Source organism: Symphalangus syndactylus, chromosome 18 (assembly GCF_028878055.3).
Source record: "Symphalangus syndactylus isolate Jambi chromosome 18, NHGRI_mSymSyn1-v2.1_pri, whole genome shotgun sequence".
Lineage (NCBI taxonomy): Eukaryota > Metazoa > Chordata > Mammalia > Primates > Hylobatidae > Symphalangus > Symphalangus syndactylus.
The window spans coordinates 78,488,890-78,510,034 of record NC_072440.2 but is presented as its reverse complement, the minus strand read 5'-3'; positions in this window follow the sequence as shown (position 1 = coordinate 78,510,034).

The window sequence follows — 21,145 nt, the reverse complement described above, 5'->3', positions numbered from 1 at the left end:
ACATAAACAGTCAATTAACATATATTTTGTATGTTACATCTATATATACTGTATTCTTAAAGTAAGCTAGATGAAAGAAAATTTTATTAAGAAAATCATAAGGAAGAGAAAATATATTTGCTATTCATTGAGTGGATCATCATAAAGGTCTTCATTCTTGTTGTCTTCAGGTTGGAAGTGGAGGAAGCGGAGGTGTAGGAAAATCCACATATAAGTTGACCTGTGCACTTCAAACCTGTGTTGTTCAAAGGTCAATTGTACTTTAGATTTACACTAACTTAAGTCCAGTGAGATATTGAAACATTACTCCTATATATTTCTAGTCCTGCTTCTCTTATTTGTGGTATTATTGTTACACATATTCTAGTTATATGTTACAAGACCAAGAATACATTGTTATAATTATTACTTTGTATAATTTTATGTATTTTAAAGAAGCTGCTAGAATAAAGGAGAGCAACAATATATTTATAAATGGTTTTATATTACCTTTCTTACTTACCATTTCTGGTCTCTTTCTTTGTTCCTGTTGATTCAAGTTACCATCTGGTATTATTTCCTTTTTTCCAATACAGCTTGTCTTCCATCCCCTCCTTTTTTCTGTTATTTTAAGATACTTTACATTGGTATATGTTGTAGGCCTGATTATGCAAAAAGATACATACTGTTTTGTACATTTGTTTTTCCAATAGCAGATGAAAGGAGAAAAAAATGCATTTTTGCTATCTTCTATAATTACATAATTACCTTTACTGGTGCTCTTTGTTTATTTCTGTGCATTCTAATTATTGTCTGAGATCACTTGCTTTCAGCCTGAAGAGCTTCCTTTAGTATTTCTTGTAAAGTGAGTCTACTAGCAACAAGTTATTTCAGTTTTTGTTTTCTTCGGAATGTCTTTCTTTTGCCTTTATTTATTTTTTATTTTATTTATTTATTTATTTTTTTGAGACGGAGTTTCGCTCCTGTTACCCAGGCTGGAGTGCAATGGCACGCAATCTCATCTCACCAAAAGCTCCACCTCCCAGGTTCAAGTGATTCTCCTGCCTCAGCCTCCCAAGTAGCTGGGAATACAGGCATGTGCCACCACACCCGGCTAATTTTTTTGTATTTTTAGTAGAGATGGGGTTTCTCCATGTTGGTCAGGCTGGTCTCGAACTCCTGACCTCAGGTGATCTACCTGCCTCAGCCTCCCAAAGTGCTGGGATTACAGGCGTGAGCCACCACATCTGGCCTGTTTTGCCTTTATTTTTAAAAGGTGGTTTTGTGGGATATACGATCCTTATTAAAAGTTTTACTCTTTCAGCAATTTAAATGAATCACGTGATTGTTTCTGGCCTCCATTGTTTCTGATGAGGAGTCAGCTGTTAATCTTATTGGGTTCCCTTGTACTTTATAACAGGGATCCTCAACCCCTGGGTAGCCAACCAGTACTCGTCCATGGCCCGTTAAGAATCAGGCTGCACAGCAGGAAGTGAGTGGCAGGTGAGTAAGCATGACCACCTGAGCTCCACCTCCTGTCAGATCACTGGTGGCATTAGATTCTTATTGGAGCACCAGCCCTATTGTGCACCACACATGTGAGGGATCTAGGTTGTGCACTCCTTATGAGAATCTAATGCCTGATGATTGGCGGTGGAACAGTTTTATCCCAAAACCACCCCTGCCACTCCCACCCTCAACCCCCACTCCCAGTCTGTGGAAAAATTGTCTTCCATGAAACTGGTCTCTGGTGCTGAAAAGGTTGGAGAGCACTGCTTTATAAGTAGTTTTTTCTTTCTGCTTTCAAGATGTACCCTTTATCTCTGGCTGTCAACATTTTACTATGAAGTATATCTCTTTGCATTTATTCTTTGCATTTATTGTTAGGAGTTTTGAACTTTTTGGATATGTAGATTTATGGTTTTTATCAATTTTGAGAAGTTTTCAGCCATTATTTCTTCACATATTTTTTCTGCTCCTTTTTCTTTCTGTTCTCCTCTGGCACTCTCATTATGTGTATTTGTTGCTCTTAATAATGTCCTATATTTCTCTGAGGCTCTGTTCATTTTTCACCATTATTTAATCTCTCTTTTTTTTGACTGCAACATCTGTATTAATCTATCCTCACAGTCACTGTTTCTTCTGCTAGTTTGGATCTGTTGTGGAGCTTCATTGGTTAATTTTTTATTTCAGTTATTGCATTCTTCAACTCCAGATGTTCCATTTGGTCCTTTAAAAATAATTTCTATCTCTTTATTGATATTTTTTACATGAGACAGTGCCATCATACCTTCTGTCACTGGTTGAAGCATAGTTTTCTTTAGTTCTTTGAACATATTAATAATGGCTCATATGAAGTCCTTATCTATTATATCTGAATTCTGTCACAGGCATTTTTTTGCTGCCTGCCTTTTTTTTCTGTGTGTGAGTTACATGTGAAGGTTATTAGAATAAAAATGGAATGAATTCCTTGTGTTAAAAACAAAACAAACAATCTGACAAATATTGCTGAGGAACGTCATGAAGGGACGGTTCTCATGCATAAATGCTTGATAAAAACTATTACAAAAGACTCTGCAAAAACCACAACCTTATACAAAGGTCATGATAATCTTAAACACAAAATAATAATTCTTCAAGGACACCTACCCAGCAACTACCTGTCCAACCCCAGACTGGTGCCACCCTTATGCAGGGGAACTCTCATTTGTAAAACCATCAGATCTTCTGAGACTTATTCAATACCATGAGAACAGTATGGGGGAAACTGCCCCCATGATTCAGTTATCTCACCTGGCCCTCTCCTTGACACTTGGGTATTATTACAATTCAAGGTGAAATTTGGGTGGTGATACAGCCAAACCATATCAGTGAGGGTTATTAGGCCTCCAGTATTTTTGGCCTGCTATACCAGACTGGGGTAGACCCTCCACCCTTTGTGTGGAAGCTGGGTGGAGGCAGGGAGCCCTCACTGTCTTGGCTATATTCACCTAGAATTTAGCCTCTGCCACAGGAAGCTCGAAGTTGGGGGATGAGCAATGCTAGCAACATGACTCTCCTGGCGAGATTTCATAGCTTCTGTCTGGGAACTGGAGAGGCAGGGAGCCCTGTGTTCTTAGCCTCACCTACCCAGATTGAAACTTTCCTTAAGTTGAGCTCAGGGGGTGAGGGAGGGAGTGGGTCATGGGTTAAATGCCATAGATTCTTGCTGTTCTTACCAATATTTAGTATATTTCTTCATTTGCTGTATGCCCTTCCTTAGGGAAATTTGAAGAGACATTAAATTGTTGCATGCTTATAATGTTTGGTTTTTAGGGAGAGTAGTCCTGACAAAATCCTCACCCCACTGGCATTCCAGAAGTCATCCTCTATTTTGACTTTTGCTGGAAACATCGAAGGGACTTCCTTAGAGTATTCTTGGTGCTATATATGCTGTGGAAGAGATACGTTAGAGGCAGTTTACTTTTGTGGAGGAGACAGAGAACTCTGAATCTGAGTTGCTTTGCCTCCCTCCAGACTTAGAAGTCAGTGGGCATATGGTGTGGATGAGTTCCCATTCAGCTACATACTATATAAATGAATGTGGTGGAAACAAAATTTATTCATAAAGAATGAGTTCTCCCACCCTTTTACTAACTAAAGGTAATTTTATATTCATTTACACAGATTCTCTCCTCTTTTTAGCATCTAAGGAGAGTTCTGTCTCTACCAGAGTGATTCCAGGATCTTAAAATTATCTGGGGCTGGGTGTGATGGCACACACCTGTAATCCCAGTACTTTGGGAAGCCAAGGTGGGAGGATCGCTTGAGCCCAGGAGTTTGAGACCAGCCTGAGCAACATAGTGAGACCCTGTGTCTAAAAAAAAAGTATCTGGAATTTGAAAAACTAGTGGATAGGTGTAAGACAAGAAAGATTAGAGGAAAGGGAAAATATTTAAGTTGGGAAACTAAGAGATTAGTGGGAGGAAGCAATGAAGATGTGTAGGGGGGGTGTACCTAGCTAGCTGTTGGAGAGAGACAGTTTTCTTGGTAGGGAGGCATGAAAAAATTGGGAAGAATAAAAAAAGAAAAAGGATTTAAGAAATTTTGTTTTGAGTTATGAGTGGATTTTCTATCATGTACCTTGAGAAATGCAAGGAAAGTTTGTTATACTGTCTGAGTTTCTTTCAGCTGATGAGCCATATACATCTCTAAGCAAATGCACATAGAGACTGCTGTATGTATTGCTCTTGTTCTTGTTATATCTTAAGAAATAAATTCTAAATATCCTCTCTTCCTGCTTCTTTTTTAGGTTTCTCCTAGAAATACTGACTATAATGGATGTTGATTGTTATATCAGATTCAGGAAAAATGGAAGAGATTCAAACTCTGTCTTAAGCATCTCGTTGACCTGTAATTCTTTTTCTCATTAAAAAGACATAAAACCTGGCCAGGCACAGTGGCTCATGCCTGTAATCTCAGCAATTTGGGAGGCCGAGGTGGGAGGATTGCTTGAGCCCAGGAGTTTGAGACCAGCCTGGGCAACATAGTGAGATCCCATCTCTACAAAAAATAACACAAATTAGCTGGATATGGTGGTGCATGCCTGTAGTTCCAATTACTTGGGAGGCTGAGGTAGGAGGATTGCTTGAGTCCAGGAGTTCAAGGCTGCAGTGAGTTATGATCACACCACTGCACTCCAGCCTGGGTAACAGAGTGAGACCCGGCCTCAAAAAAAAAAAAAAAAAAGATGTAAAATATTTTAGTTTATTTTTTTTCTAGAAAACCATTTCTTCAACAATTATATGTATTTTAATTTTAATTTGATTGACACATTCAATGTAGGTGTAGTTTCTATAATCCCTAAATGCTCAGGAGTTGTGGCAGGAGGTCACAAGATTTGTGACTTCCCCAATTGTTCTTATAGATAACATCACTATTGTAGAACCTAAGGTTGGTTTTTTTCTTTGTTTGTTTGGTTGTTTTTTTGAGATGGAGTTTCACTCTTGTTGCCCAGGGTGGAGTGCAATGGTGAAGTCGTGGCTCACTGCAACCTCCGCCTCCCAGGTTCAAGTGATTCTCCTGCCTCAGCCTCCCGAGTAGCTGTAATTAGAGGCATGCACCACAACATCCGGCTAATTTTCTATTTTTAGTAGAGATGGGGTTTCTCCATGTTGGTTAGGCTGGTTTCTCCATGTTGGTTAGGCTCCCGACCTCAGGTGATCCACCTGCCTCAGCCTCCCAAAGTGCTGGAATTACAAGCATGAACCACCACGGCAGGACTGATTGGTTTTTTTAAAGATGTTTTTCAGACTGACTCCACCTGGACTCAACTGCACTGTGGCCCCACCCAGAGGTGGACCCAGTGCATGAGGACCATTTTCCACACTCTTATTATTTCATCCCCAACCAATCAGAAGCATCCATTCCCTAGCCCCCTGCTCATAAAATTGCCATAAAAATCCTAACCTCCAAGCCTTTGGGGAGACTAGTTTGAGTAATAACTCCATCTGCCACATGGGTGGACTTGAATTAATTAAACTCTTTACTGCAATGCCTTGGTCTCAGTGAGTTGATTTTGTCTGTGCAGTGGACAGGAAGAACCCATTGGGTGATTAAAACTTTTCAAGTTATAGAGCAATGGAAAGGATGGAAGATTGATCTGAATTGGAGGTGGGAAAGCTGACAGATGGAATGTAATATGCTGCTTAAAAAACTTGAATGAGAAGGAAGGAAAAGCTAGACCATCAGCTCTCATACTGGCAATCAAGCCCTAAGTTAATGTCTTCACTTTTTTATTTTCTATACTCAATACATCTGGCCTGATACATACGAACTCAACAAATACAGTTTAAAAAAAGGAAAGATAAGGGTCCAGGGAGTTGAGAGTATAAACAAGAGAGAAGTTTGGGCTCTGTGTGGTGACACACAGCTGTAATCCCAGCAACTTGGGAAGCTGAGGTGGGAAGATTGCTTGAGCCCAGGAGCTCAAGACCAGCCTGAGCAACATAGGGAGACCCTGTCTCTACAAAAATAAAAAAATTAGCTGGGTGCAGTGCTTCATGCCTGTAGTCCTAGCTATTTGGGAGGCTGAGGTGGTAGGATTGCTTGAGCCCAGAAGTGAGAGGCTATAGTGAACTATGATTGCATCACTGCACTCCAGCTGGGTAGCAGAGTGAGACCTTGTCTCTATTTAAAAGAAAAAAAAAGAGAGAGAGAGAGTGAGAGAAGTTTGACATAGTCTGTTCTGCTTTCCCTTGTCTCAGTTCCCTGGACTCAAATCCTTCCTTGATTCTACTATAGTTAAGACAACAATTGGCTAGCAAGCCTCTGGTTGTGGCTAGCCTTTTGTCTATGCCTGTAAGAGATGGTTTAAAAATCTTTCTGAGGTGCATATTGAGAGTACCATAAATGTATCCTTCCAGTATGCAAATACATCATTCTGAAGCCCAAGAGAAATGCTAACTGAAACAATTACTTCCTGGTACCTTGTTCCCTTCCTGCTCACCGCATATAATCTCTTCAGTCTCATTAAATCCCTCAGTCACTTCAACCATTAGTTCCACTGCCTTTCCATACCTGAACAAATGGTTTCCTGTTTAAATCATGTTCAATTAGTTTTATCTTAAATGAGAGGTTCTCAGCTCTGACTGTGTCAAAATCACCTGGGGAGATTAAAAAATACTGATGCCAGGGTCCTACCCAAAACTAATTAAATTAGAGCCTCTCAGCATAATGCCTGGGCACTGGTATTATTTAAATTCCCTTGGAGATTCTAATGTGTGGTTAAAATTGGGGACCAATTTCCTTAACCCTTGCATGGACATGGTTTTTTTTTTTTTTTTTTTTTTTTTTTTTTTGAGACGGAGTCTCGCTCTGTCGTCCAGGCTGGAGTGCAGTGGCGCAATCTCGGCTCACTACAAGCTCCGCCTCCTGGGTTCACGCCATTCTCCTGCCTCAGCCTCTCCGAGTAGCTGGGACTACAGGCGCCCGCCACCACGCCCGGCTAATTTTTTTTTTTTTTGTATTTTTGGTAGAGACGGGGTTTCACCGTGGTCTCGATCTCCTAACCTCGTGATCCGCCCACCTCGGCCTCCCAAAGTGCTGGGATTACAAGCGTGAGCCACCGCGCCCGGCCGGACATGGTTCTTAATTATGCCTCCAAATAATGACCCTATCCTTCCTAGGAGAAACTGGCCATTGACCTTCATCCCATCCTTTGGGAATGGAAATACAGCATCACATATTCTGAATTTGAGGACATTCCATTCTCATATGCCACGGAATTTCCCCATTTTGTGCCCCCAATGCCAATTAAGTTTATTGAGCTGGCTACACACAGTCACGCCAGGCAGGAGCTCATTTTAGTGGGGAAGATGAACATGTCTGTGCTATTAAGAACAGAAGCAACACCCTCTGAATGCAATGGATACTTTGATCTCAAGTTGGTAGACTGCTTAGAAGAAGCTGAGTTCCTAGGACAAGTATTCCTGCCCAAATAAATCTATGGTAACCTTTTTGGCTCCAAGGATTCCTGCTGTCTTCTGCACATCCTTGTACTATTCCACCTCTATTCTAAGGTGATGCTGTGAAAACTTTAATTTTTTTTTTCAGAACAATCTTTCAAATGCAATTCCATGCAGAAGCTGGATATAGAGGTGGATAAATGTATAGTTGCTCTAGCTGAAGCAGAGATGTGGGAGGTTTCCACTCCTAGCTCTTAGCTCCTCCTCAACTACCTGGAGGTGCTTCTGCTGAGCTCTCCAGTTTCCAGGAACACAGATTGAAAATCACCACTTTAGGATGACAGCAGCAATATCAAAAGCCAACAGGCAAACGATAACACTAGAACAGAATTTTGAGTTGTTTTGCTCCATAGAATGAAAAAGACACTCTTATTGAGTAGTCAAGGATACAGAAGTCAACACTCTCAGGAAGAATTCGAAGAAATGTGGAGGAAGCATTAAAGGAAAGGAAACGAGCAAGAAAAGTGGAGAGTAACCAGTATAATGAGATTAAAAAAATTACACTGTGGGAGATACGGTTGAAAGAAATGACAATGTTTAGCCTAGAGAGAAGGAATGTGATAACTTTCTTCAAATATTTTTAGGACTGTCACATGTAAGTAGGAGTGAAGTAGTTCTGTGTGGTTGCAGGAAATAGAACATGCACCATTGAGTGGATGGCAGTTTTAGGGAAAAAGCTTTCGGCTCAAAATCTAAGTAAGTTTCTAATATAATGGGCCACCTAAAGAGGTAGTAAAGTCCCTGTCCTTGGAGATATTGAATCATTGACTAGATGACAAAGTCACTTATTTACTCCCTCTTTTGATTTCTCCCATTCTCATGTTAAACAAGAAAAATAAATAACTGATAGATACTAGGATTAATACCTGGGTGATGAAATAATCTGTATAACAAACCCCCATGACGTGTGTTTACCTATGTAACAAACCTGTGCATCCTGTACATGTACCCCTGAACTTAAAAGTTTAAAAAATTGTTCATGACACTTTTTAAAACATGGTGAAGTAGACTTTGTACAGGACCATCAAGATAGGTATAGGGACCATTTCAATCATGTTTTGCAGTATGGTAGAGAGACCGGGCTCACCTTTGAATATAGAAAGGAAAAGTGAGAATTTGGAGTGAAGGAGCGGGGTGGAGTCCATTGGATGGAAAATTACTAAGAGGAAACATCAAGGGGAAGAAGGTTTATGGCTACATCAACCTAACAGGATTCTTGCTCAAGACAGGCCAGGATGATCAGACATCACATGGTGGTTGGTAGAGATTGAGAAACTTGATAGATACTGAGGATGATCAGATATCATGAATGGGGGATTCTGGCTAAAATGACTTAGCAGGATTTTTACTAGAACTGGACTCCACAAAGAAGTCCAAAGGAACCCAAAACTGGGCCTAGTGAAAAAGATTGCTCAGAAGAGCTTGACTATGATTTGGTCAAGGAGACAATCTTTGCTACTCACATGCTTGATCTCAATACTTACATTAATTTAAGGAAAATTATAGCTTTCTTCCAAAAATTAAAATTTGAGTACCTACTATATGCCACAAGTTGTTCCTAACTGCGGTGTTGACAGAAAGATATATCACAATTAACTGTGAAATATGTCACAAGAAATTGATTTCTAGAAATAAACTATTAAAGCTTACAAATGATTTGCTTTAATATTAATGATAATTTAGAGTGCATTCAATGTTGTACCTGTACCACAGTTACTTTCATTCTTCTGTATTCTCTGATGCATATTTGAGTGCGAGAAAGGTGCAGGTTATTAGCTAAGGCATTTCAAGTTAATTACAATCTATGTTATATCAAATTTCAATTATGGCTTGGAATAATTTGACTGATGATCTATCCTGGAGAAGTGTGGCAAGAAACATGATCACCTCTATGTGTGTTGCCTCTGGCACTATTTGTTTCACTTTCCTGCAAATATTTTGGTGTTTCTTCAAATTCTTAAAAGCCCCATGGGGATGTGTCCATCTGTCATAGGAGACACTTGGACAAGAACTGTAGGGTCCCTGCCTTTACCAGACTGGAAGGTGTAGCGAAATTGACAGAGCTTTGATACTGGACACAACTCAATGTGATGGTAGTGCTGCCATTTTCTAAATCTATCTCCTCTGGCAGGTCACTTAACCTTCCTAGGCATCAGCTTCCTTAGCTGTGAAAAGGGAATATTAACTGCATTACAAGGTTATCAGGAGGGTAAGAGACAATAAACATACATTGTTAAGTGCATTTGTTTAAAAAATGTATATACTGAATATGATAGCTATTATCCTTATTAATAACATCTGAACAGAACGAGAGGTAACATCCTATTCAACTGAGTTCAGATTCCTTCTGATCATATCAGAGCATACTCACAGTTCTGGGGGAAAAGTAATTCCATAGAAAATGACTATTTTTGAGCTATTTTGTGAGGAAATATTATCTTCTGAGTTACTTAGTTTATTTTATTTATTTTCTTCTTGTGAGACTTTACTATTTCAAAGCAAAACCTAAATTTGAATACTAGATGCAGCTACCAAGAAGTTATCAGCAAAACACAGAGCTGCAGATAATATTCTTTTGAGTTTTTTCTTACACATAATTTATAATGCTGAACAGTGGCTGGCAATCCGGAGCCTAGATGGTGAGACTTGCAGATAATTAAAGGGCTTTGAAAGGATTTGACTATTTTTACATGCATGAATTTTATGTATTTCTATAAAATGTAACTGACATGAGCAGGCTTCACTGGACTGTGAATACCAGGTGGGAAATTTGTTAATGTCCATGTTATTACAGCTCTGAACTTCACCCAATCCCTTTGTAGCCCAGGAACAGGGCTGGCATAGAAGTGAGGCAAAGGAGGTGCTTAGGGTGCCAAGAATGCCCTTTTACAAATGCAAAATTTCAATAGTTGGAAATTATAACCATATGTAGCTGCTACTTAGAGTAAGCTAGTATTTTAATAGAGGAAGAAGTATTTTTGGAACTCTGATGAGAATTGAGAGCTACAGGCTGATCTGAGGATTTCAAAGCTGTTCCATGCTAAACAGTTTCAGAGCCCAATGAGAAGATACCCTGCTGAGATATGGTAATTACCTGTCTATCTATCTATCTATCTATCTATCTATCTATCTATCTATCTATCATCTACCTATCTATCTAATCTAATATCTCTCTCTTTATGTCTCCCCAATCAATCAATCAATATTTATTTATTCATTTTTGAGACAGGGTCTCACTCTCTTTCCCAGGCTGGAGTGCAGTGTTGTGATCATAGCTCACTGCAACTTTGAACCTCTGGGCTCAAGCAATCCTCTTGCCTCTGATTCCCTAGTAGCTGGGACTACAGGTGCATGCCACCATGCCAGGCTAATTTTTTGATTTTTTTCTGTAGAAATGGGGGTCTTGCTATGTTGCTCAGGCTTATCTTGAACTCCTAGGCTCAAGTGATCCTCTTGCCTTGGCATCCTAAAGTGCTAGGCTTACAGGTGTGAACTATCATGCCTGACCCAATCATTATTTATCTATTTATTTGGCACTATCTTGTCTGTCAGTGTTACATCATCAATTTAACCCATAAGTCAAGGTATTGATAGAGGCAGGAGGCAGAAAAATGTCTAGGCAGATAGGGGCAGGTCCCCAGTGAAACCCCACCTTCAAGTCAAATACAGTTTAGAGCCTGAAAGCCAAGCTACGAGTTAAATCCATGAACTGGATTGAGAACCTGTTTTCCTGTTTGGTGCACTTTCCTCTGATTGATCTCCCCCCTTCACCTATTTTACATATACCTACCCTTCCCTAATTGTTTTTTGATGCTGTTATGCCCATCTTTGAGCGATGCCTTTGTTTTAACCTTTTCTCCATACTCACAAACCAATCAGCACACACTCCCCATTCTGTGCCTATAAAAATCCCGAACTCAGTCACACTGTGAAACTGCCCACTTCTGGGTGGTGGGGAGACTGCCCACCTTCAGGCGAAAGGTCAGAGATGACCTGACCTTCCCATCCCCTCTCTGCTGAGAGCTGTTCCATTCCTCAAGAAAATTCTCCACCCTCATCACCCTTCAATTGTCAGTGTGACCTCATTCTTCTTGGATGCAGGACAAAAATTTGGGATCCACTGAACATGGGTACTAAGTGCTTAGTTGTGATGGTCACGGGAGCTGTGGGCTGGAGTGCAAGCCAGATGTGACCCAGTAGGCTGAGTAGATGGGGCACCTCCTGCTGTGAGCCTGGCAAAAAGGCTGAGAAAAATCTTGCATTGTATCCGGGGGCTTGTCTGGGATTTGTTGGAAGGGTGACTGAATGTGGACCCTGCTACCTCCACCAACCTGTCATCCCAGGTGTTAGGAATGGTGGCTTTGTTTCCTTTCACGGAGGTCTAACCATTGCGTAGGAATGGAAGGAAGTCCTAGGGCAACTGAGGGCATCTGGTTGAGGCTATATCTCAATGTTATCCAAAGGCCCCTGGATTGACTCCAGTCTCCAACCACCCGATAGGTTGTTGGCCAAGACCTCCAGTCTTTTCTATGGTATATTCTTTCCTTCTTTAGTGGTGATGATGGCTCCTACCTCTCTTTTATAATGTTAAGTGTGTTGTTGCAAACTACAGAAATATTACTGGGTAGACTGGGCACTTGGCCCAGTCATCAATTACAATTCCACAAATGTAATTCAGAACAATGGAGTTTCTGTTCATTCTTAGAAACAGGGAGGAGGCAGCAATTAAGAGCTTTTTCCCTGTTGAAGGATTCTATTTGCATAAGAGGAAGAGGCTTATTCCCCCAGGCACCTTCTCCTCCCTGCGCTTAAGCTTAAGCTGTTTTGTTTCTTTTCTCCACCATGTCATAGCCCTGTAAATACAGGGAGCTTTTCTTTTTTTTTTTTTTTGACGGAGTCTCACTCTGTCACCCAGGCTGGAGTGCAGTGGTGCAATCTCAGCTCACTGCAAGCTCCGCCTCCCAGGCTCACGCCATTCTCCTGCCTCAGCCTCTCTGAGTAGCTGGGACTACAGGCGCCCGCCACCACGCCCGGCTAATTTTTTGTATTTTTAGTAGAGACGGGGTTTCAGCGTGGTCTCGATCTCCTGACCTCGTGATCCGCCCGCCTCGGCCTCCCAAAGTGCTGGGATTACAAGCGTGAGCCACCGCGCCCGGCCAATACAGGGAGCTTTTCTATGCAAGAGATATTTTTTTCCTTTTAGAAGGCATCTTATTAGGCTAGGTCCCCTTTCTCTCCATTGAGGACAACCTGGTTCCACAGCTTCACCTTAGCACTCTGCTTATAATAAGGAAGCAACAGAGGAGTGCTCCCACTGGCTGCTGGCTGCAAGTTTGGAGAGGGCTACCTGGGACTTAATTTTATGAGTCCATGCATCCTCCTGAGGCATCTTTTTGTCCCAAACTCAATTCCAAGCTTTAGGTTGAAGCCTTAGAAAGGAAAATTGGATCTGAGGGATCCAGAGGCAGGCAACAATGGAAGTTAAGGGGCACAGCGTAGGTGAGCATGACTAATTCCTGCCAATTAGGCACCCCTCATTTCATGGATGGAGGTCATGCCTGTATCCATGGCATAGATGAAGTTACTGACAGCAGGGATGATAGGCTAGCACATAGGTGGGTGCAGATAATTCCTACCCTCTAGGCCTCCCTGTTACATGGATGAAAGCCACATTGGCACCCATGGGCAGCACCTGCCAAGGTCGCTGGGACTTGGGGATATAAGGACAGAAGAAAACAGGGGATACCTTTTTTTCTCTCCCTCACATACCCCAGGTATTTGCTAGGAAGAGAAAAGAACTAAGGGACGACTTTTTCCCCTCTTTCCAGATGGGTAACCAACCATCTTCAGTCTGTATGTCTCTCGAATGCATCCTGAATCACTGGGATTCCTTTGAAAAGAGAAAATCAACCTTCTTTTTCCTGTTTCCTCCTCTGTCCTCTCTTCATGGATGAATAATCGTGTCTCCATACCACAGGACATTTCTCTCTGTGAAAAGTTTAATTTCTGCATTAAACCACTTGGCTTAAAAAAAATGAACTGGGAAGACATTATAACTCACATTCCCCTCTGTGAAAAGTTTAATTTCCACAAACCTTAAATCACTTGACTTAAAAAAGAAATGAACTGGGAAAACTATAACTAAGCAATCTCTTGAGGAAGGACAATGTTTACAGTATGCAAATAACCTATTTGTCTGCTCCCCCTTTACAGAATTCCAGGGTCAAAGGGCTTCATAGCTCGGGGGAAGGGAACCCAGAAGCCTGACCTGCTGGCAAACAAGTAAAATTTTTTTACCAGTCAGACTTCTAGCTTTTCTCTCTCTCTGTGCAAACTGTTTGAATGAATGATAAAAATCACTGTTTATATCCTCTGAAATGTTTTGATTAATGGAAAAAGGATTTGTGAGGTGAGTCTTAAGCTGTAGAGAGTCTGTTGTACTTTGTGCTAAGAATTTGTCTTTCTCTATCTTTCTATCAGAAAGAGAGGTACCGTAGGATAAAATGTGGGTCTGGGACCCCATAAGCCCATTGTTCAAGCCAGCCTGACAAACAGCCTGAAAAACTAATTTTGCTATAGGTCTCTGAAGAAAAAAAATGGGATGAGGTCTCCATTTTGTTTTATGTACTGGGAGCTTGACCTTGTAACCACATGGCAATCCTTTTTTGGTCTCTGCCATTTTACAGTGGTGGCCCAGGTTCAATCCTGGCTTAGGGAATGAGTACTTTCTGGTTAATATCTGTGTGACTTTTGCCATTTGCTGATTCTCTTCCCCTCCATGAACAACTTCCATAATAGCTTCCTTTCTTAAATTTTCCTTTCTCTGAGTTACCTTTAAATATTCTAGATTTTTAAAAAACTGCCTACTACCTGTTTGAAAATACCTTGTATACTCATGGTTAAGTCATAACCTTAGTTGAGGCTTGCTGGTTTCACCTATGAGGTTACTTTTGGTAAAGTTTAAAAGCCAGAAATATTGACCACTTGGTGTGGCTAAAGTTGGGTAATAAGGGATTTAAAAGGATATTATTTTGAAAGAGTATTATGGTTAAAACTCAGCTTAATTAGGGCAACCCCCTTTGGGTCCCCTTCTATTTTATGGAAGCTCTGTTTTCACTCTATTAAATCTTGCAACTGCACACTCTTCTGGTCCGTGTTTGTTACAGCTTGAGCTGAGCTTTCACTCGCCATCCACCACTGCTGTTTGCTGCCATTGCAGACCTGCCACTGACTTTCACCCCTCCGGATCTGGCAGGGTGTCTGCTGTGCTCCTGATCCAGCAAGGCGCCCATTGCCACCCCCGATTGGGCTGAAGGCTTGCCATTGTTCTTGCACGGCTAAGTGCCCAGGTTCATCCTAATCAGGCTGAACACTAGTCGCTGGGTTCACGGTTATCTCCCGTGATCCACAGCGTCTAAGAGAGCTGTAACACTCACTGCATGGCCCAGATTCCATTCCTTGGACTCGGTGAGGCGAAGAACCCCAGGTCAGAGAACAAGAGGCTTGCTGTCGTCTTGAAAGCAGCTGCCACCATCTTGGGAGCTGTAAGAACAAGGACCCCCCCCAGTAACATTTTGGCGACCATGAAGGGACCGCCAAAGCGGTGAGTAATATTGGACCCTTTCGCTTGCTGTCCTGTCCTATCCTTCCTTAGAATTGGAGGAAAATATCAGGCACCTGTTGGCCAGTTAAAAACAATTAGCATGGCCGCCAGACTTAAGACTCAGGTGTGAGGCTGTCTGGGAAAGGGCTTTCAAACAACCCTCAACCCTTCTGGGTTGGAAGCATGGTCTGCCTGGAACCAGCTTGCGCTTTCAATTTTCCTGGGGAAGCTGAGGGCCGACTAGAGGCAGAAAGCTGTCGTCCGGAACTCCCAGCATTAGCCGGTTGAGATAATGGCACAGCCAGAAGTCTCTACTCAACAGTCGCCCATGCGTGCGCCCCTACCTTTCCTTCTGACCCATACCTTCTGGGTCCTGACCACGAATTTCTTGAAAAGTGTAGCACCAAAATTCTCCTTACCTCTGAATCTACTTCCTCTGATCCCTGCTTCCTAGATACTAATGCTTCAGACTTTCACTTCCTCTCCCAAGTATTAGAGCAGGTTGTATCTCCAAAGGGATCTAAGGAAGCTCTATGCTGCACCCTTAGGCCCCTAGGCTATGAACCCATGGAGTCTCATCCCTGGTGTCCCTCCCAGTTTAGGCATACAGCTCTCAACATGGGCAGTTCTGTGGGACCCGTTCCCCACCACCCTTGCCAGGGCCTTAGAATTGATAACCCAGTGCTTTAACAACTGGAACTGGTTCTACAACAACATAATAGATCAGGATGAAAGCAAATTTAGTAAATAAAAAGGAGGCGCATATTCCTATAGTGGCAAATGGGGGCAACAAGCAAACGTCCTTCCACTGTGTTTCCAAAAATCCATCTACAAAGACAGAAAGGAAAAAGTAAGAGAGAAAGAGAAAGATAGAAGTAGTAAAGAAAAAAACAGTATACCCTATTTCTTTAAAAGCCAGGGTAAATTTAAAACCTATAATTGATAACTGAAGGTTTTCTCCATGACCCTATAACACTCCAATACCACTTTGTTGTTTGTGTAAATAAGGGCATAGCCCAAAAGCACTGAGGCCACTGACAACCACTAGCCTTCTTATAAAAAATCCTTAACCCAGGAACCCACGGGTGCCCAAATGCATTCAATCTGTAGCGGCAACTGCTTTGCTAACAGAAGAAAGTAGAAAATTAGCCTTTAGAGGAAAGCTCATTGTGAGCACACCTCACCTATTCAGAACTATCCTAAGTCAAAAAAGCAAAAAGATAGCTTACTAACTCAAAAATCTTAAAGTATGGGGCTATTCTGTTAGAGAAAGATAATTTAACATTAACCACTGAAAATTCCCTTAACCCTGCAGATTTCCTAACAGCAGATATAAATCTTAATTACCATACAAAGATCTGACCAGATCTAGGAGGAACTCCCTTCAGGACAGGAAAATAGATGGTTCCTCCCAGGTGATGAGAAAAAGCCACAATGGGTATTCAATAATTGAGGGAAACTCCTGTAGAAGCAGAGTTAAGAAAATTGCCTAATTGGTCTGCTCAAACGTGCAAGCTGTTTGCACTCAGCCAAACCTTAAAGTACTTACAGAATCAAAAAACTCTATCTCAATCCTGACTCAAAATGTTACCCACACCCTCTCTGAAATGAATTTGCATAAGAACTGTTGTTTGTAGGAATGCATCTTGATGGGGCAACTGGGTTATTATGAAACACCCAGGAACCCAGCCCATCTCTAGAACTCACCCTTGAGCGCAAAGGCAATGTCAGGCATGCTGGTAAAGGACCACTAGAATCCAGCAGCCCAGACCCCTTTCTTTGTGGTCAAGAAAGGCGGGAATACAGGTGCAGGACTGCTACAACAGTGAGTGTAACTAATCCAATAAGCAGAAGTCCATGGGTGGTTACACACCCTGGAAAGGAATAAGCATTAGGATCATAGAGGATGCTCTAGGACTAATGCTTATCAGAAAATGACTAGGGGTGCTGGCATCTCTATGTTCTTTTTTCAGATGGGAAATGTTCCCCCCAAGGCAAAAACGCCCCTAAGATGTACTCTGGAGAATTTGGCCCAGCCAGAGTGTATGTACCTTTTTCCCTCTCAGACTTGAAGCAAATTAAAGTAGACCTAGGTAAATTCTCAGATAACCCTGATGGCTATATTGACATTTTACAAGGGTTAGGACAATCCTTTGATCTGACATGGAGAGATATAATGTTACTGCTAGATCAGACACTAACCCCAAATGAGAGTTTGGCGATCTCTGGTATCTCAGTCAGGTCAATGATAGGGTGACAACAGAGGAAAGAGAACGATTCCCCACAGGCCAGCAGGCAGTTCCCAGTGTAGACCGTCACTGGGACGCAGAATCAGAACATGGAGATTGGTGCCGCAGACATTTGCTAACTTGGATGCTAGAAGGACTAAGGAAAACTAGGAAGAAGCCTACAAAGTATTCAATGATGTCCACTATAACACAGGGAAAGGAAAAAAATCCTACTCCCTTTCTGGAGAGACTAAGGGAGGCATTGAGGAAGCATACCTCTCTGTCACCTGACTCTGTTGAAGGCCAACTAATCTTAAAGGACAAGTTTATCACTCAGTTAGCTGCAGACATTAGAAAAAAACTTCAAAAGTCCGCCTTAGGCCCGGAGCAAAACTTAGAAACCCTATTGAACTTGGCAACCTTGGTTTTTTTATAATAGGGATAAGGAGGAGCAGGCGGATTGGGACAAATGAGATAAGAAAAAGGCCACCACTTTAGTCATGGCCCTCAGGCAAGCAGACTTTGGAGGCTCTGGAACACGGAAAGGCTGGGCAAATCAAATGCCTAACAGGGCTTGCTTCCAGTGTAGTCTTCAAGGACGCTTTAAAAAAGATTGTCCAAATAGAAATAAGCCGCCCCCTCGTCCATGCCCCTTATGTCAAGGGAATCACTGGAAGGCCCACTGCCCCAGAGGATGAAGGTCCTATGAGTCAGAAGCCACTAACCAGATGATCCAGCAGTAGGACTGAGGGTGCTCGGGGCAAGCACCAGTGCATGCCATCACTCTCACAGAGCCCCAGGTATGCTTGACCATTGAGGGCCAGGAGGTTAACTATCTCCTGGACACTGGTGCGGCCTTCTCAGTGTTACTCTCCCGTCCCGGACAACTGTCCTCCAGATCTGTCACCATCTGAGGGGTCCTAGGACAGCCAGTCAGTAGATACCCAGCCACTAAGTTGTGACTGGGGAACTTTACTCTTTTCATATGCTTTTCTAATTATGCCTGAAAGCCCCACTCCCTTGTGAGGGAGAGACATTCTAGCAAAAGCAGGGGCCATTATACACCTGAACATAGGAAAAGGAGCACCCATTTGTTGTCCCCTGCTTGAGGAAGGAATTAATCCTGAAGTCTGGGCAACAGAAGGACAATATGGACGAGCAAAGAATGCCTGTCCTATTCAAGTTAAACTAAAGGGTTCCGCCTCCTTTCCCTACCAAAGGCAGTACCCCCTTAGACCCGAGGCCCAACAAGGACTCCAAAAGATTGTTAAGGACCGAAAAAGCCCAAGGCCTAGTAAACCATGCAATAGCTCCTGCAATACTCCAATTTTAGAAGTACAGAAGCCCAGCGGACAGTGGAGGTTAATGCAAGATCTCAGGATTATCAATGAGGCCGTTGTCCCTCTATACCCAGCTGTACCTAACCCTCACACTCTGCTTTCCCAAATACCAGAGGAAGCGGAGTGGTTTACAGTCCTGGACCTTAAGGATGCCTTTTTCTGTATCCCTGTACATCCTGACTCTCCATTCTTGTTTGCCTTTGAAGATCCTTCAAACCCAACGTTTCAACTCACCTGGACTGTTTTACCCCATGGGTTCAGGGGTAGCCCCCATCTATTTGGCCATGCATTAGCCCAATACTTGAGCCAGTTCTCATACCTGGACACTCTTCTCCTTCGGTACATGGATGATATACTTTTAGCTGCACATTCAGAAACCTTGTGCCATCAAGCCACCCAAGCACTCTTTTTTTAATTTTTTTGGGGGGGGGATGAAGTCTTGCTCTGTCACCCAGGCTGGAGTGCAGTGGCGCGATCTCGGCTCACTGCAAGCTCTGCCTCATGGGTTCATGCTATTCTGCTTCAGCCTCCCGAGTAGCTGGGACTATAGGCACCCACCACTACACCCAGCTAATTTTTTGTATTTTTAGTAGAGACGGGGTTTTACCGTGTTAGCCAGGATGGTCTTGATCTCCTGACCTTGTGATCTGCCCACCTCCACCTCCTAAAGTGCTAGGATTACAGGCATGAGCCATTGCACCCAGCCCCACCCAAGCACTCTTAAATTTCCTTGCCACCCGTGGCTACAAGGTTTCCAAACCAAAGGCTCAGCTCTGCTCACAGCAGGTTAAATACTTAGGACTAAAATTATCTAAAGACACCAGGGCCCTCAGTGAGAAACGTATCCAGCCTATACTAGCTTATCCTCATCCCAAAACACTAAAGCAACTAAGAGGGTTCCTTGGCATAAAAGGCTTCTGCCAAATATAGATTCCCAGGTATGGTGAAATAGCCAGGCCATTATATACACTAATTAAGAAAACTCAGAAAGCCAATACCCATTTAGTAAGATGGGTACCTGAAGCAGAAGTGGCTTTCCAGGCCCTAAAGAAGGCCCTAACCCAAACCCCAGTGTTAAGCTTGCCAACAGGGCTAGACTTTTCTTTATATGTCACAGAAAAACAGGAATAGCTCTGGGAGTCCTTACACAGGTCTGAGGGACCAGCTTGCAACCCATGGCATACTTGAGTAAGGAAACTGATGTAGTCACAAAGGGTTGGCCTCATTGTTTACTGATAGTGGCAGCAGTAGCAGTCTTAGTATCTGAAGCAGTTAAAATGATACAGGGAAGAGATCTTAGTGTGTGGACATCTCATGATGTGAATGGCATATTCACTGCTAAAGGAGACTTGTGGCTGTCAGACAAGCATTTGCTTAAATATCAGGCTCTATTACTTGAAGGACCAGTGCTGCAACTGCGCACTTGTGCAACTCTTAATCCAGCCACATTTTTTCCAGACAATGAAGAAAAAATAGAACATAACTGTCAACAAGTAATTGCTCAAACCCGCTCCACTCAAGGGGACCTTCTAGAGGTTCCCTTGACTGATCCCAACCTCAACTTGTATACTGATGGAAGTTCCTTTGTAGAAAAAGGACTTCGAAAAGTGGGGTATGCAGTGATCAGTGATAATGGAATACTTGAAAATCATCTCCTCACTCCAGGAACTAGTGCTTAGCTGGCAGAACTAATAGCCCTCACTCGGGCACTAGAATTAGGAGAAGGAAAAAGGGTAAATATATATACAGACTCTAAGTATGCTTACCTAGTCCTCCATGCCCATGCAGCAATATGGAGAGAAAGGGAATTCCTAACTTCTGAGGGAACACCTATCAAACATCAGGAAGCCATTAGGAGATTATTATTGGCTGTACAGAAACCTAAAGAGGTGGCAGTCTTACACTGCCGGGGTCACCAGAAAGGAAAGGAAAGGGAAACAGAAGGGAACCACCAAGTGGATATTGAAGCCAAAAGAACCACAAGGTGGGACGCTCCGTTAGAAATGCTTATAGAAGGACCCCTAGTATGGGGTAATCCCCTCTGGGAAACCAAGCCCCAGTACTCAGCAGGATAAATAGAATGGGGAACTTCACAAGGACATAGTTTCCTCCCCTCAGGATGGCTAGCCACTGAAGAAGGGAAAATACTTTTGCCTGCAGCTAGCCAACAGAAATTACTTAAAACCCTTCACCAAACCTTTCACTTAGGCACACAGCACCCATCAGATAGCCAAATCATTATTTACAGGACCAGGCCTTTTCAAAACTATCAAGCAGATAGTCAGGGCCTAATATTAACATATGTTCCAAATTTGTATGAGATTTCTAAAATTCTAATGTCTAAGTATGTACTGTCAATCATAATTAAGGTTACTATGTTAAGTTATTGTAAACCGCAGAAATAACCAAATTTGTCAATCATGTTTTTTTTTTGTCTTGTTTTGATCATTTTCAAAAGATGGTTTATAATCAGCTATAGAAATTTGACAG